Source organism: Hippocampus comes, unplaced genomic scaffold (genome assembly GCF_001891065.2).
Source record: "Hippocampus comes isolate QL1 unplaced genomic scaffold, H_comes_QL1_v1.1 scaffold104, whole genome shotgun sequence".
Classification (NCBI taxonomy): Eukaryota; Metazoa; Chordata; class Actinopteri; order Syngnathiformes; family Syngnathidae; genus Hippocampus; species Hippocampus comes.
Genome location: NW_017806072.1, coordinates 3360272 through 3379385, shown reverse-complemented (window position 1 = coordinate 3379385; position 19114 = coordinate 3360272).

Sequence of the window (19114 nt, the reverse complement as noted above, 5' to 3'; positions counted from 1 at the left end):
TGATTCACCTTTTGTTTTTTGTAAGTGGGCTTTGCCATCATCAACCCAAAGTGTTTCGATGCCCTTTGAATTTTTTTCGATGTGAGTTCAATGACACATTAGTATGCATTAGCGATGGGGAAATGTGTAGCAATAGACCTGTCTCATAATCCTTTGCATTGCCATTTTAAAGTAATTTCCTTAGTGTGTGTCTGTCTGACTTCCCATTTTTGCCGGCTCTCTTGCTGCATTCCTGGAAAGAGGGAACTTAGAAATTCCCATCCTCTGACCTGGAAAAGTACATTGCTCGCTGGGGTCTGTTCCAGCTGATTTGGGGCAAAAGGCAGACGACTGGTTGCAAGTCAATCTCACGCCACATACAGTATACTGTTGAGGCAGACAACCATTTACACTCTCATTCGTCTCGCGTCTGAGTGGAAAGTAAACCAAAGGTACACAGGAAGTTATTTATTTCTGTTGAGTTTACTCTTTTTTTATTTCACCAAATGGTTGCGCAAAATAAAATCATCAGGGTCCAGATTCATCAAGTAGACTGCACACCGACTTAAAATAAAATTGAGTACACTGAACATTTAAGCAATTATATTGATCTCATTTGTTATACTAGATGTCACCATTTATATTAAATACATACAAACAAAAACAAAACCAAACAAAAGTTCTGCATGGAAACTGATGTAAGGATGAAATGGTAAGCTCTATAGGCCCTGTGTGACAATTTATTTGACAACAGGTAAAAGTTGCCCAAAATATTGTTTGCTGTATGGCTTGAGATATTCCAAGTGGGAAACTGTGCTCATTCCAGCAGTCTGGAATGCCTCATTTCTCCAGGGATGCTGTGTAATCAGCCCCAAGTTTGCCATTGAAACATCTGTAGACTGGCCTTTCATCGGCCTGTGGTGCACCTGCTGCCTTTACTGTACAGTATTAGTATTAGTTGATTGAAGACCTACAGTAGACTCAGGGTTGCTGCCAAGGATCAGTGGAATAGAATAAGGATGGATGGATGGATGTTTGTGAAGTTTTAAAATCAATCCGCTATATGTGGAACGTCATGTGACCAAACCTGGAATACATAGTGGGCTTCCAGTGTATGTATGTAATCTGAACTTGCAATTTTTTTTTTATATAAATATGATATCGTGTATGCAATCAAGAATGGATCTGTGGCAGCTCTTGAAGACATGTTGTGCAAAACAAAATGACACGGTCGATGTTCAAAGTTCCAACGGGTGCTTTGCACCAGTCAACAGCTATGAGTTCCGCCAATTACCCAAAGTGGAAGGAAGTGCTTGAATCTGTCTTGCCCAATGTGGAAGTTGGTTGCCTTTGTTACGGCTTGTGCTGTGGTTGCCATTTATAGCGTTGCAATGGAAGACAAGTGAATACATTAATTAACTTCACTTGTGTGAAAAAAAAAATTCATACACGGTAGGGGAGAGTAATGTAGCTCCCTTAATTTGCTTACCTATTTACATCTATTTGCATTTATTTACAGTGTATTTACAATGAGTGGAGGTGATCCTGCTCAGGTTGACTTTGCAGCATGTTCCTCGCATCCTCTTCCCTCAACCCTTTGCCTCCCTGAGATCGACTCGCAGGAAAGTGACTGAGTCCGTGGTATGTTGGCAGAGTAAACAGTGGCTAGTGGAGGCCTGGACTAGGCTTATCAGGTCGCGTCTATCTGACTGACCCTCCACTCCCACTTTGTTTAGACATACTGACCGGTGGGTCACACTTCGATATCCTCCTCCAGATCTACACCATTATTCCCACAATATCATGTTGTAAAAGTGAAAGGCCATGTTTTACTTCTGTACTTGGAGGGCAAACAAACAGTCGGAGGTGCATTTGGGGAAACCAAACACTGCATAACGGAGCTCTGGCCGCCACCTGAGACATTGTGGTCTGCAGACCTCAGTTATGCGACCCATTCTACAGAAACAGTGGGGAAAGGTAAAGACATGTTGTGGGCCATTGACAAATATTTACAGCTCACTTGGACAACTGCAGGAATGTTAGGGAACATCTCTATCAGTCGTTAATAACCCCCGCCCAGCCCCCCTCCCCACCTCTTCCTCCTTCCCCTCTGTGTGTGGTACTCTTTTTCCTCAACTATTCCCCAGGTCTGTCTGTGGCCTGTCAGCCTGTCAGATTAAAGCCGGGCTCCCCCAGTCGTCCTTAAATGCCACATGCTTTGTTTTCATTGAGGAGGGGTGCAGAATGCGTGTGATCTCTTGTCGGCCTCCTTCTCATCCATCTCTGCCAGAAGCTGAAGGGGCGGAGGGGGTAAAACGGGGTTCAGGCGGGGCCAAGGGGCAGGGTCACACAGGGGGAAGAGCAGGGTCGGAGGTTAAGCTAGGTTACCCCAAGCCTGTGCGCTAGAGTAGCAGAGATTGATGGACAGAGAGAGGCCTCGAAGCCACACAAGTACGCTCTCCAACATACACACACTCTCAGGCCACCAGTACCGTAATAAAGACTTCCACTGACGTTTCGCTCATGTCTGCAACACTGTGGTTATTCATGCACAGTGCGGCCCGTTATTGAGAGCAGATGTTGAGCTGGAATGAACAGTGGAGACCCGATGATGAACACAGAGCTGCACTGTGACCAGACATGAAAGAAGAGAGACAGTGAAATGGATGACGTGAATGAGATGAGTCTCTTGCAGGTGCAAACAGTGTCTTAAAAATAAAGACACCTGTTAGGTGCTCACGGCTTCCATTTACCTGCCATGATCCTAATAAGGAAATGCGCAAAATACAGCGCATGAAAAAAACGTATGGACGAATTTATTTACAATCCCATGAAAAACTGGTTGCCCACTTCGTGGATTCCTATTTTTATGTGTTAGAAAATGCTTGATTGATATTGAAGGGGGCCGGTACTTTTCCCACCCAGAGCCAGGTTGCTTTGAATATTTCTTTTCCCCTTAATAAATAAAAACACAGTTTATTAATTAATTATTAATTAAATGTTTATAATAAATGTATTTTATGTTGGATTTGGTATCTTTATTTGATATTAAAGTGAGGGTACTATGCAAAATAGTACGAATTTGTGCAGAGAGCAAATACTTTTTCAAGTATATATTGTCATGGTAGTTTGTAGTGGTGTAAAACTGTAGTACATGATACTGAGAACTGTCCTTAATATTTTGCCTCTCTAATGTGACTTTTTCAGGTACTACAATATTTGACACAAGTGTCAGTCTTACTGCAAGCTACTGTCACAAAAATAAATATATTGTTAGATGAATACATTTCTGATATTACACTGGGGAACACAATTTTGTTGAGTTAGGTCTGACAGCTGTTTTTAATTCATTTTTGGGTGTGGAATCCAAAGCTGATCTCAGTTGTTCTCTATCACATTAAGTTTTTAAGCCATCTGATCCCAGTTTTCTTTAAAAAAATGAAATGAATGTATATTTGTGTCAATAAAACACTATTATGGAATAGTTATTAGCTTTGAAAAAAAAAAACCCAGCATGAAACAAAGTCGGACTTATGCATGGTTGTAAGGTTAAGAGAAAAGCCAGCACCAATCCTCTTCATTACTACAATGCTAGTTTTTTTGTTTGCAGATATTGTTAGTACTGACCTAATGGGAGCCGCACACACCTCTCACCGCACTGTCTCAATTGTGACTGCACAAACAACCACTTTGCTGCAGATGAGTCCAATTGTAATTAGCTGGCAAGTCTTACTACAGCTAATCAGTGGAATTTTGCTTATCTGGTAAGCTATGGAGGAAAAACTAGAAGAAAAAAAATGACTGCTATTTTGGAATTAGCATGACAATTTTAGTTTTAATCAGAATTTAAAAAAAAAAAAAAAAACCTCAACCAATTTTTATTTTCAAATCATTCCCTAGTGTTTTCAATTAAAACGGATTACCTTTGTAAAGGGAGAAAGGGGCCTACCCCAAACAGTTGGCACACAGAAAGACTCAACTGTCCAAAATATCTTGGTAACATACAAACTAGGCGGCCCGGTAGTCCAGTGGTTAGCACGTGGACTTCACAGTGCAGAGGTACCGGGTTCAATTCCAGCTCCGGCCTCCCTGTGTGTAGTTTGCATGTTCTCCCCGGGTCTGCGTGGGTTTTCTCATGGTACTCCGGTTTCCTCCCACATTCCAAAAACATGCTTGGCAGGCCGAGTGAACACTCTAAATCGTCCCTAGGTGTGAGTGTGGGCATGGATGGTTGTTTGTCTCTGTGTGCCCTGCGATTGGCTGGCAACTGGTTCAGGGTGTCCCCCGCCTACTGCCCGAAGACAGCTGGGATAGGCTCCAGCACCCCATGAATGAATGAATGAATGAATGAATATACAAACTAAATATATCCAGCAAGAAGAATCTTGTTTCAACATTTTTCTCTATATAGTGTACATTTTTCTATTGTCCAATACAAATATTGTGTTTAACATCATTTTTTGCTCATGAGTGTTCTACTGAATGCACATGTGAGATTTTTTTCTTGCAAAGTGAGGATATCCTCTTTTTTTTCCCCAGTACAACTGCAGTTTTTATTTGCAAGCTCAGCAAAGTATTTGCAGAATTTCCCGAAACTATTGACCAACTAATGAGTTGACATTTGAAAGTGCTTTCACTTCTGTAAAACTTGCAGAATCAATGCAATCCTGAGATTTATAAGTAGCCCGGGTCATTCAGTGATTCACTATGTGAAAGAAAGAAAAAGAGCAGTTTCTACTTTTGGCAAGTGTATTGCATATTGGAGCACCTTAAATAGTCTCCAAGTGAAAACATATATGCACCCTGTCACATGATTGATAAAAAACAACCCAATCCATCTGGGAAGTAGAAACACATTTTTGTAATGGCCAGTATGGAGCATACACTTTAGCCAAGATATGTGCTTGTTAAACATGGGCAAATATAGACTAGTGGTGTGCAAATATCTTAACTGAATTCTGAAGCCATGACACAAACTCAATGAGAAGACTGCCATGAATTACAACCTATTATGAAAATATTTGAAAGATAACCAATACAGACTTTTCTCTGGAGTTACGTAGAAAATAGTAACTCGCACAATAACTTTTGAAACAATTGTATCAATATTCAATTGTATCTAATATAATATAAACAAGACAGTATTTTATTTTATCTTAGAGTAGTTTGCAAATGTGGAGAACTGCACAGCTGCCTCTAATGTTGTGTATCTGCTACAGTAGTAGCAATTCATAATGATTTGAATAAGGGACAGTGTGTAAATGGTTTGAGTTGATGACTTAACTAATTTGGTGATTATTTAGTGTGTTTGTTGTAGTTTGTAGAAGTGTAGATTTTCAATACATGTAATGTTTCTCACATGTTTTTAAGGTCATCTTGCTAAATAACTTAATTGCAGGTACTAAACACAGTCATCACATATAATTTAAACTTTGTGCATCTGTACGATTCCGTGTGTAAGTGTGTAAATTAAAATGATTAAAACGACAAAAATAAAACATGATTATAAATTACAACACCCCAAAAAATGAACTCGACTACCTTAGCCATTTTTAAATGGTCTGGAGGCGGTGGACTGCATAATCTTGTACTTTTTATAGTTGTCTATCCATCATTCCATTCTTGTTAGCTTGTGTCCAAATTCAAGTTGTGGGTGATCTGATGACAACCCCAGCTGACCTAGGTATACTCTGAACTGGTTGCCATTAGATAATGTACTGTATATATTACGTATATATTTGCAATCGAAAGACATATTATACTTTGAACCTGAAGCGCACACTTTGTTGTACGCAACTTGTGCATGGAAGAAATGCAAATCAGCTTTCATCAATTTTGTCTTTAACTGGTGTCATGATGGCACGTAATGACATGAGTGGCGATGACCCGGACGGTGGGAGGGCTGTACCACGGGGGAACGCCCAATAACTGACTGTGCTTGTCTGTGTCTCTGTCCATGGTGCTGAGGGGGACATATCGACAGGCATACACCTTCAGCATGCAAAGAAGGTTGAGAGAATGTCAAGTTATTATGATTCTCCACTATGTGTGATGTGAGTCTGTCCTGAGCTATTGAGGCAAAAAAAAGCAAATTATGCATTTACCATACTTGTCTTTATTATATTGTTAAAAATATGGAGCAGCATTAGCTCATCTGTTAAGCTTTGGAACCAGAGATCACAGTTGTAGTGTTGCTGCTGGTAAAAACAACAGCAACTAGATGTTGGAGAGATACTAGTCTGCTTCCCGACTACTTTTGAGATGCCCTTAAGCACTAGACACTGAGCACTAGAAACCCCCGGCCCCAAGCAGCGCTTTTTGCAGGCACATTCACTCTGACATTGCTCTTTGACATTGCTCCTTGCATGCCTGCATGTGTGTTACCTGGTTCTCCATGTGGTGACACATTGTACAGCAGAGTATAAGTAGAATTTCCCTTGAGGCATTATAAACATCTATCCATTCATCCATCCTTCCATCCATTTTCTTATCAGCTTATTCTCACATGAGTCTCGGGCGGGCTGGAGCCTATCCCAGCTGTTTTTGGGCAGTAGGCTGGGTACACCCTGAACTAGTTGTCAGCCAATTGCAGGGCAGGCATTGACGAACAACCATTCGTGCTCAGACTCACACCTAGGGACAATTTAGAGTGTTCCATTAACCTACCATGCATGTTGTTGGAATGTAGGAGGAAACCCGAGTACCCGGAGAAAACCCACGCAGGCACGGGGAGAACATGCTAACTCCACACAGGAAGGCTGCACTCTGCACCTGTGAACTCTGCACTTTAGTCTTCATTCTTCTCAGGGCTGCCTTGTGCATTTTTACCTGGTGTAATATGTCTTATTTGTGAGTTTATGAACAGTCGAGCCCCTCATACTGATGGCTTTGCATGTCCACTGATTTTTATCCACATTATTATTATTTATTATTTTTATTTTTTATTTTTTGGCTTTGTTTTTGTCCTCCACCCATTTTTGTGGAACACTTTTATTGAATATTTATCAGTGTTTTTATTAAAGAATGCTTGGAGGTTTAAAAAAATATATAAATAAAAATAATCCACTGCATTTCAGTGGTTGGCAATTATATAGGGATTTTTGCTATTTGCAGGCCTGGCCTAGTCGAAGTCTGAACTTGAATCCGATTGAAAATATCGTGGCATGCCGTTAGTCAGTTTATGCTTGAAAACCCTCCAGTGTTGCGGAATTCAAGCAATTCCACAAGGAAGAGTGGGCTACAGACACAGAGATGTGAAAGAAGGTTTGCCAGTTATTTAAAAAAAAAAAAAAAAAAAAAAAAAGGCTGTTGCTGCTGAGCGTGTCCAGATTTTGAGGGGTCAGTTTTTCACACAGGGCCAGGTAGCTTTGAGTATATATTTTTCCTGAATAAATAAAGTTACCAATTAAAAACTACATTTTAGGTTTACTTGGGTTATCTTTGTCTGATATTTATTGATCATCTTAAACACTAAAAAGCACAAAAATAAGAATTTGAGAAGAGGGCAAATACTTTTTCTTTAAATATTCTGTGAATGTACAGTAGCTCTGACAGTAATTTATTCTACTTGCAGGATGATTGCTCTAATATAAAAACAAGTGCAATAGGCAACATGAGGCAGATCCAATTTTTGTGTCGGTAGAGTAGATGGGGAGGAATTTGGGGAGGGGCTCCTTTCTTTTCAATGCACAGTCTCATATCTGGTGCTGTGTGGCCCGATTTGAACTGTTAGAGAGGCTACTTAAATGTCTCAAGGGAGCTGAAACTGCACGCTACTCTGTCTTGCTCTTTGTGCCAGTGAGCAAGTTGAACGTCCAACTACAGTATTTGTTCAAACGACTGCCTGCAAAAGAGCATTTGCTCTACTTGCAAAGCCAAAAAAAACATGAATGAAATACGATACGATATGCCCGCACTACCCATAGACATTCATCTGCATCATTCATATTGAATAAAATCTCTTTATCTATGAACACACATTAACATGAATTTATGTTACGTTATGCCTTTACCGTCCGTGTCATGCTCCGGTTGTAGCATCTTCTCACTCTCCTGAGATGTTAATGAAATGCGTATGCTGGGAAGAGGAGAGCACTCACCTCAGATGCCATCCACTCACCAAGTATATGTATGAGGAGATGTCTTAAGTAAATGCAACAACAGGAAGTTATCGATTGCATCCAACATCCTGCCTTCTGAAAGCTAAATGAGCGGCTGTAAATAAGTCGTCTCTGCAGACGGCTTCCCGGTGTGTGTTTGAGTGCATGTGTGACTCATGCAAAGAGGCACTATCCATGCCGCTGAGAACTGGGCTGCACACAGTGTGCAGCTAAGAGTTTCAGCTGATTCAGCTAATTAGACCAATATCTCACATCCGTACAGAGGGCCGGTTTTAACAGCGTTTCTGGTATTCTTTGCGGCTGTACCGATGTGTCTTACTCACCTCCAGCCACAGACCATAAAACCTGGAGAGAACCGGCTGAGAGCTGCCGAGCTCCAATCATAATTATGTCCACCTCACTCAAAGGCGCGGTCGAAAACGTCACTGTGGCCCAACTTGTAGTTTGATCATCAGTGAGGAAGTATGCAAACATCAGGTCACTCCCGATGAACAATCGTTTATCAATTATGTTATCCAGACAGTGCTCTTTTCTCATTATTCAATTTTGCTGCCAACATTAGGATTAAATGAGTACACTCAACAAAGCCTCTTCATGTCATGATTTGGGACTGATGCTTTTACCTATGAACAATCCAATGGAATATTAAATAACGGTAACATGGAATTAAAATGATGATGATTTAAATTATGATGATTAAACGGGTTGAATGCACATCGCGAGTGTAATCGATATTATTACATTTATTTTAAGAGGGGCATTAATTTTAAAAAAAATGCTCGAAAATCTCAACATGTTTGAAAACGCGAAGGCAATCTGTAGTTTTGGTATTTTAGCAAGAGATGTGTTGATGCAAAATATTTGCTTTCGTGGATCACATCTGGCCCCCAGGTCTTGAGTTTGGAATCTGTTATCTAGAGGGTGTCAAGGTACACCAATGAAAAGACATTAATTCACTCATTTACCCTCTACCACTTCCTTCTGTTCAGGTTTGCAGCTGAGTCAGAGCTTATCTCAAGTGGCACCCTGGACTGGAACCCAGACAAACAAGTTGTACGTGCAGCAAAGATTCAAATTCAGAACTGTGTGAGGCAGACACAATATCAATACAATAGTGCCTAAAATGTTGGGGTCTCTTATAATCGAAACAAATATTGATACTGATCAAAATCTAACATACTGTATGTGGAAAAACCAGGATTTCCCCCAGAAAACTTGCTAAGCCTGGTGGTAGAGAAGCCGACGAGCTTCATTTTAGTCAGTGTACTGTATTTACATTATTTGTTGGTAGGCTTGTCATGATAACACATTTTTCCGGACAATATCATTTATAGTGATTCTGATGGTATGGCAAAACGTTTTAGAGGCATACAAACCAAAAGAGGTTCGGAACCACTGCTTCACAGTGTGATTGGACATTCTTGCCTCGACATTGGACATAATTCTGTTTTGTGTTGAGAATCACGCCATTGAAAGCAATACTACCACCACCACCCCTGCCCCGCCCCCTTCTTCAACTGCTCGGCTTATGTCTCCCTGTCCTATTCATCATCAGTGATGAAAAGGACCTTAACAAGCAGTATCCACATCTCGCTTCTCATTTTGAAAAAAAAAAAAGAAAAAAATGCCATAAACTGATGCGTATGTATGGAAAGCTGATGAATTTTATTATCCTTTTGGCTCGCTATACAGGTGTACACGGCTGCATGTGACCCAGGGATGGCGCTACACTGGGGCTAAAGGGGGCTGTAGCCCTGTCATAAATTTGTGTAGCCCCAGTTAAGTCCCTCGAGCATTTTATTTAGAATTCTAATGTATATTTATAAATTATTCTCTCAGCCCCCCAAGTATTGGTCAACCTCCGCCCCCCCTTCAACCTTGGAGGGGAAAAAAAAAATCCTGGACCCGTCCCTGACATGATTTATGCAGAAACAGCAACCAGCCTTAGCGAAATAAGGGTGCATTTGGAGAGGCAAAGCAGGCACCCCTCTTACTTAAGAACACACCCTGTGTTATAACCCACCAGAAGCTCATGTTTGAACAGTTGACGTCAGTACTGCTTGATGCATTGGCAGCCCTTGTCCCCGGTTGGAGCGACCAGCGCTCGCTCGGGGCAATCCGAAAAACGAAAAAGTATATTTGAAAATTGCTTTCAGTTTCCGAATGGTCGGAGTGGAGCAAAACGCGCACGCGCACGTAGTTATATCTGAACGCAACCATAGTTCTATCCGAACGCACGCATAGATAAGTAGATGCCACTCTCTCTCATTGCAACAGGAGAGCGCACAGGCTGAGGACTGCACACATTTGCGAGCTTTTGCGAGGCCTGCTTGGCAGGGTTGAAAGAAATGCATGGCGGCCTGCCAGCCCTACAGAACTCTGGGGGAAACCTTTACATCACCCTCTGTAAATTATGAAAACTTCTTTCCAGCAGCATTTCTTGGAATTTCTTGGAGACTCTTGCCACATGGGGGATATAAGACATCAGCATTGACCCGTCCAGTTTTACAATGTCCAGTTACCTCGGCCTAGTCACTGATTCACCAACGTGGTGATAAGATCTGTTGGCTGAGCTGATAAGGCCTCTCGTGTTGAGATCATTGACATTCAGCCAGCCAGCATTATGAAACCCCATTGCATCTGCAGCAAGCCGTCTTTTCACAGAAGTGAACGGTTCATTGATCGATTGTGTTCTGTGTATGTGTGTGTGCGCATGGGATGTGTGACATGACCATTGGTCTGGCCGCCTAATGGTATAAACCTTCACCAGAACACCACTTGTACTTTGGCATGTGGATGTCATACTAAATTTACAGCACGTGTTTGCTGGGAGAGAGTCCTCTTTGGGATCAGGTCTTCCAATTGAAAACTGACAAAAGACTGTTGAAATACTTTGAAAGAAGATGAGCAAGAATGAGGATGATAAAGATACAAAAAGACCGCCCGAACCTAAATACGCATGAAAACACAAGGATGGATGTATAAAAATAATGTAAAAATAATAATTGCAAAATAGTTTCTTACACAAGAGAACGCATTCAAAGACGAAATCACAGCTGAATGTTTCCAGTGTAAACAGAAGAGGTCTGTTTATCATTTGCAAGTTACAAAAACAGCAGGAAGATCCCCTTAACCGTAACCAACTCCTTTCTGCTGGATCCATGATGATAAAGTTCCTTGTATTTTAAGGAAGTGGTGGCTTTCAAGGCCAATGTGAACCTTTTCCTGAACCCATTGCAATCATTCTTGGGCCTCAACCTAACCACAGCTTAATGACAGTGTTGTCACATTATTATTTATTATAAAAAAAAAACAACAAAAAAAAAAACAAAACAAAGAAGCTTTGGACACAAATTTTTGTTGTGAAATTCCCAGAGTCAGCTCAAGGAAATGTGTTTCCTGAAAAGGGTAGGTTAGATTCACAGTAATATGGGTACAGGTTTATCTACAGTAATATTTCTGATCAGCTCAGAAGTCTTTAAACACTGCACAGACATAATAAATCAATGAAAATAAACACATTATTGGAAAAAAAATGTAAATTGTGGTACACACAGGTGTCGAGTGAGATACCTAATTTTGTGGTCCTCCATCCAAACCACATGACCTGGTACATTTGTGTTTTGAAAGCCCATAATCATAATAGCATTTCAACAAACTATTGCTGTGTCCAAACATTTCAAAAAATACAAGTCTCTGGAAAAAAAGAGCACCTCCTCTTGTAAAGTCTTTCCTAATTGTGAATTTGAATGACTTTATTCAAAAAAAACTTTTTGTGTCACAACCTGACCCTGCCCACTGTTAGACAACTGGCTGTCCCAAGGTCCGTCCCACAGAGAACCATGTGCAACCCTGATCAGGTTCAGGAGGACTTCATTCATAAAATCAACTTAAGTTCATTGATAAAAGTGAGCAGCAACATTATGATCTGAATGATTTTCTTTTTTTTAATGGATAATCAGATTTGAGATGAAATTCAAAGCCCTCATTGAAATTCCATGCTTTTAATGTTGACAAAATATCTGCAGTATTTTTATACAAAATCTGTGTGTCAGCCAATCTTCAACATGAGACTTAAAAGGAAGTCATGACTGCCATATTTGCATATTGCAAAACCGTTCCTCACTCAGGTACATCCATGCATGTAAAATGACACATTGGCATGTTTGCACAAACTGAAGGCTCATGCACACACGTTTTAGTTTGACTTTCATGTGAACTATATTTCCAGGCAGGGAGCAAAAAACTTTGCTTAACACAGCCTGCCCTTGAGCAGATAACGCTGTTTGTTAAGCTACATTTTGGACTTTAGATTCACACAGGGAAATAATGAAACATTGGATCAATTTAAAAAAATGGATGGAATCTGTCACACCTAATATTTGGACTTTGACTCATGGAAATAATTATTGACTGCAACTTGAACTTTTTCACTTCATGTAAACACATTTCTTTTAATTGCCTAATAATTAAGTTGGCTAACCAGTCATATTACGTGCCTCCAATTCACTGTATAAAATTAAGTGTACTAAAAAATGCTTTGAAAAATTTTCACAACCCTCTAGTAAACTTGTAAACGCATTTTTATTTATTGTTCAATGAAAAATGAACATTCTTGGTTGTCTTTTTCCCCCTCGAGTTCATATACAGTGAAAAGAGCACTATTATGGTTGAGGGTGGATAAGGGGCTGCTTGTCTTAATTTTATTTTTACTTTTTTTATGTACAAGTCAAAAAATGTATATCATTTTATAAACGTTACTACTTACCCCAGACAAGTTTGTTACAACTGTCCCCAAGTGCATTAGCAATGAGCTAGCTTGGCTGAAAGCTAATTTAGAGCTACTGTACTTATATCATGACCACTAAAAATGTCAATGAAATATCAGTATCTACACAGACGCATAATCAACATCATATACATCACTTTTGATGAGTTGAACTAGAAATCAGTCCTGTTTTATAAATTACAAAAACAGTATTGCTATGGAGGAGGATTAGGGTCAATGAAGAAGAAAAAAAATCAAGGTTGGCAAGATTCTTCCTTTTATCTCAGAATTCTGATTTTATTCCCAGAATTCTCCCTTCAAATTCAGAACTCTGACTTTATTCTTTGAATTCTGATAAGAATTCTGACTTTAATGTCAGAATTCTCCCATGAATTCTCACATTTGCGAATTTCTCCATTGTGAGACAAATAAAGGTTTTCTTCTGATTCTTCTGAAACTTTGAGGTTAGAATTCTGATCAGAATCCTGAGATAAAAGTGAGAATCTTGCCAACCTTGTTTTTTTTCTTCGTTATCCCTCATCCTCTCCTGTATATTGCTCAGTTATAATTAGCACCATCGAAATCACGGATGGGCAACTTGGGCCCGTGCCCACACTACGAGTGACTCCTCAAATAGAACAGGGAAAAAAGAAAGTGGTGCCTCTGCTTACTTGCGGTCCGACAGCCACAGAGTCATCTATTTTCTACGTATGTTATCTATATCTATATCTATATACAGTATCTCTCTCTCTCTCTCTCTCTCTCTCTCTCTCTCTCTCTCTCTCTCTCTCTCTCTCTCTCTCTCTCTCTCTAGAGAAGTCTCTAGAGAAGTCTCTAGAAAGAGAGAGAGAGAGAGAGAGAGAGAGTGTCCATTTTTTTCTGTGTTGATTGTTTTGGGGGCTGATCCCCGTTTTTCATGAAAACCATATTGAAGGTTGATCAGCATTTAAAAAAAAATAGGTTTACACTAAAAAAAAAAAAGTTTTAATCCCCTCCTCCCCTTTTTCCCCACTGCATTTCAATGGGTGCATCATCCTATGTGGCACCCCAGTATTGGTGATGAAACAATTTGGGCCACTTCATCATTCGAGTTGCCCACCCCCGTTGTAATGAATCATGTACTTTGTCGCCGGCTTGTTCTGTTTATTTTCCCCTTTTTTTCTTAGGTAAATTAAAAAAAACAACAAAAAAAACACATTTGAATATTATATTTTAAATATTGCTATTAATTGATGGCCACTTCAGTGTGTACATCATACATTGCGCAAAAATAACTGGGATAGGGACCAGCTCACCTGTGACCCAAATCAAGATAGCGGTACAGAAAACAGATGAATGGCGAGAAACATCATAACCAAAGCCAATCACTTTGTTCATCATGCTATCAAGATTTACAGGAGTCAGTCCCGGCTGACTTTGCACAAGGGGTCAGTATTACAAACTGTTGTCAGTTTTCAGTGCCTTTCTACATTGCTGAAAACTACTATGGTAACAATAATCATATTGTTTAATTTATTACTATATATCTGATAGTATCAACCAAAAACGAGCATTTTAAAGTTAGAGCTCGCATTCAATCACGCAGGTGTACTTGAGACTGGTGAGAACAATCCACATATTTTATTACCTCAGTGGCAAAGTTTGAATTGCTTGTTTGATGGAACAGAAATGGCTTAATCACATTATATCAGCTTATCTGTGAGGAGCTGTGCGTCACTGCAGCAAACCCAGTTTTGGTCATATGTTTTGGATTTTAAAAATTCATATAGCGAGGAAGACTGAATAGCATAAGCAGAGAAAAGAGAAAAGATGTCATTTGTAGTATTTTGGCATTCGCAGACCTTCGATGCCCTCATTCTTTGACGGAGTGTATTACAACAATATTTAGGGATGAAGTCATCATGGCTCCCATTATTACTTGCTGATAGTTGCACTGTTAAAGGATCCTGATGATGTCACGCAGGAAATGACCTCTAATGACACCGCTTACATCATGGCTGTCACCTCTGCGATGCCTACTCCTTCTCAAGGTCAACACGTTGAGGTCATGATGAACAAAATCATGCCTAAGAGCTTTTTAACAGCACGTGTGACTCCTTTTTATTGGACTATGAACTGAGACCGAATTTCCGACAACTAGTGGAATTCCAAAGTGGATGTTTCATCACCCCAGCCAAAGGATTTCCATGCAGACTGTGTCTTCCTCTTTGGCTCCCTTGAATAGACTTTGTCTGGGTCACAGTAACCCAGAGTCCCATGGCAGTGGTACAAGCAGCAGCAGTATAACAACTACGAGTTTGAACACCATTGAAACACCAGCAGGTCTCTGTCAGAGTGAACATTGGGAATTCATTAATGACGTTCCTGTTGATGCTAGCAGCTAAGTGGCTTTAGGGGGGATATGTTTACGTCATCACAAAGGCAGCAGTGGTATGCTGCCATCTGCAGTTGTCGAGGCTCTTTTTCCTCTCAAAGCCACTTTTGGAGGTAAGCGCTGTCATCTTAATGCACTTGTGTCAAGTCATTTGTGTTTCAGTTAGCTGGAGACAGATGAGGGTGGAGGTGTGCAGCCCAACATGTGCTTTTCAATTCGCAGCAATTAAAAAAAAAAAAAAAAAAAAAAGTACTTTCACATCAACCGGTAACGAATTGATATCAATCCCCCCCACATTCAAATGCTTTGCTGGAGTAGTCAATTGATTTGGATTTTGGCTTCATTATTTTCTGCTTAACCTCCCTCCGACCCGAGATCTGAATTGCTGAACTTGACGTGGTTGATGCGGGTGGAAAATTGTTTCAGCAACACATTGGTGGAGTGAATTTCTTTCAGCAAAAATATTTGTCATCAACCATTGTTAAATGTATATAATGAATAGTAAATTATTGTTGTTTCTTTTTTGAAAAATGACTTTTATAAGGTAAACAAAATATCATATCTAATATTTGGACATGACTTAAAGATATAGGCACTGTTTACATGGCCTAATTAACTTTTGTTTATGTTTACACTTAGGAGATGTTTACAATGTAATTTTCAAAAATTAGATCGAAACTGAGTGTACATTTTGCATTTGAATTGAGAACCTTGGTAATTGCCACATACTCATTTTTCAATGAGGAACAAGCCAATAGATTCATATTTTGGATGGATCTTTAATCATTCTGTTCCTTTATGTTGTTTACGAATGTAACCAACGTACCGTACCGTATATGGAAACGTGGACCTGCAGTATACTGAAATTAATATACTGCACATGTTACAAAACAAAGCATTATGTAATTGAATTTTTACTCACCGACATTTACAGGATGGTGACACAAAGTAGCAAGTACACTACCACAGCCACATATAATATTTTGTGTTTAAATACCCTACGCTAATTTTTTTTTATTTTTTTAATTTTTTTTTTATGACCTGGGCACTATGAGGCAGAAGACTTTTTTTTCCTTCATTTTCTCTGCTCATGAAAAGTTACAGGGGAGAAGACAGAGGCGGGTGGTGGATGCTGAGTAGGAAGCCGTGGTCTGGCTTGACTGCTTGCAGGCCACATGAAGTGTCTGTAGTTTGGAATGGTTCTGTAATAGGTCAGCGTAATGAGTCACACTGAGCTCTGCCATCGCCTGTGAACGGATAAAATGAATTCAGCCCGACCCAGTTTTCCCCAAATATTTTGAGAGTAAATCTTTTTGCTGACTTGAGAGAGACCACAAACCCTGTTATGCCGACATGGCCTAGAACAACTGGCACAAACACACCCAGAAGTGGTCACGCATGTGTTCTCTTGGCTGCCACAAAGGTCATGAGTAGGTTGCAAAAAGCGGTTAATGTTACCATTGGTCCTGTGCCCTGATATGCTGCTGCCAGATTTATTAGGTCACAGAATAGAGGGCCCTAACCCATAAAAAGTTATGGAGCCAACACCGCTGTAAATTCTTCTCCTTTTTTTTTTTTCCTCAAGCCTTTATCTATGTAAGAATGAGCCATCGCTTTTGGTGATGATGCTATACTCTCAGATATAGATGAACACAATTGAATACTTGATAGCTTGGAGGGGCACTGTATTCATGGTTAATTAAGGGGCCATAAACATCTAGTTCAATCCAAATGACCCAACAACAACCCCAAACTTCTAATCATCCACAACAGTCCACACATCTACAAGAGAGAAAATGGGTCAGGCCAACCGATATGAAGTGCTACTGGACTCTTGGCTAAAGGCGCATGAGAACAATGTCGGTCTAATTTAGTTCAACTGATTCAGGTAGCCTGAGCATTTGAATGAAAAGGTTTAAATGAATGGCGACAGACATATGATGTTACATACTGTATCTATTAAAAAAAAAAAACATCAGCAGATATAAGGAGAAAGCTCCTTTGCCTTTATGAAGCTATAAAACATGTTTCACAGCTCTATATAACTTTCATATGCTTAGGGATTAAAACGTTTAGAATAAAATACTTCACTGTGTCTATTCCTTCCTGGTGGCTTTTGCAATGTGAATAGCTTCAATAATTCAGTCCATATCACCTTCAGGAACAATCGTGCCAGAGCAACGGTTGATCCATGTAATGAGATCATGTTGGAGTGGAGAGAAAGCACTCAGATGGGTTTATGAAGCTCACAGCATTAGAATACTAAAGCCCATTTGCAGATGGAAGAACTTAACTGTGTATTTCCTGACTTCGATGAATAAAATCCTCCCACACAGAACCATTGCTGCGGACTTCCAGACAGTGGAATGCCGGCCACATGAAGTTCCCATCATAGAGCCCAGCATACGTCTCGTTCTTATTGAATGGGGAAACAAATAGTATAACATAAAATAAAATAAAATCCGTCAGCCTTAATGCCACTGTGGACAGACGACTGTAGGCTGTGCATGGAGTGCTCCATTTAAATGTAGTCATCCCAGGTGAGAATGGGACTCTTTACCCACTACTTAAAAAAAAATGACAATATCCGCTCCTACAGTGTAACAAAACTGATTCTTCAAAGAGCAGAGGAGTTACCTCATCTGATGACATCATCAAACTTTGACAGCTCCCACATTTAATTAAAGAGGAAGACAAACTCAACTCAACTCAACTGTATTTATAGAGCACTTTCAAACAGCCATCGCTGCATACAAAGTGCTGTACATGGAGCAACTAACATACACACAACAATAAAGCCACAAATCAGTAACAAAGATGGTAGAAGGCACCAAACAGTAAAACTAAGATCAAGTCTGAGTCGGGTTTTAAAGATGGGCAGCGAGGGGGCTTGCCGAATGTTCAATGGGAGGTTATTCCAGAGAGAGGGACCAGCAACGGAAAAGGCTCGATCCCCTCTGAGCTTCCGTTTAGTTCTTGGTAATTCTAATAATGTCTGGTCCGCGGACCTGAGGCGCCGGGCAGGTGTGTCGGGGCAGATGAGCTCAGAGAGGTAAGGAGGTAAACAGGTAAAAAAAAAAAGGTAAAGGTAAAGAGGGATTTCGCTCATTACCAATTAAAGTTAACCACCAAATTGCTTGGGTTTATTGGCTATAAATAAGAAAATACTGCCGGATCCTGACCTCCTACAGGCACTGTTACGTTTGCGTGTGTGTGTGTGTGTGTGTGTGTGTGTGTGTGTGTGTGTGTGTGTGTGTGTGTGTGTGTGTGTGTGTGTGTGTTTTCATCTCTAAAGACAGCTGCTGCACAGAACTTTAACATCTACACACATTTACTTTCAGCATATGAATCACAGTGGAATGTCTGAAGACAAATGCCTCAGAGGAATTACAATTCACTATTTTGAGCAACATTTTAGGGGGGAGAAAAAAGTTCATGTTCAAACCATCACACACGACATAGCAGGAGAGCTTTGCAAATCTCATGAGACTTCGATTTAAAACGCCTGAAAGGAGTAACTCGAGACATGTGTTTTGTTTTATTCTTTGGAGGTTTGCATCCTTTTTCGCAACACTTATTTAAAAAAATGGCCAAACCTGAACAGCTGACTTTGGCAAGGTTCACCCTGAACTGGGTTCCTGCCAATCGCAGGGCACGATACACAACGAAACATTCACATTCAAAAATAGCCTCTATAGGGCAGTTCCGAGGCAAAAAAAAAAAAAAACGTTCGGACAAAAAAGTACAAAAAGGCTTGTCTCACGTTTGCCAAGAAGGATCTTAATGATTCTCAAGGCTTTTGAAGAAATATACCTGGGGACTGACAAGACACTAATACAAAATTTGGTAAAAAACTAAAACAAAACCCTACTC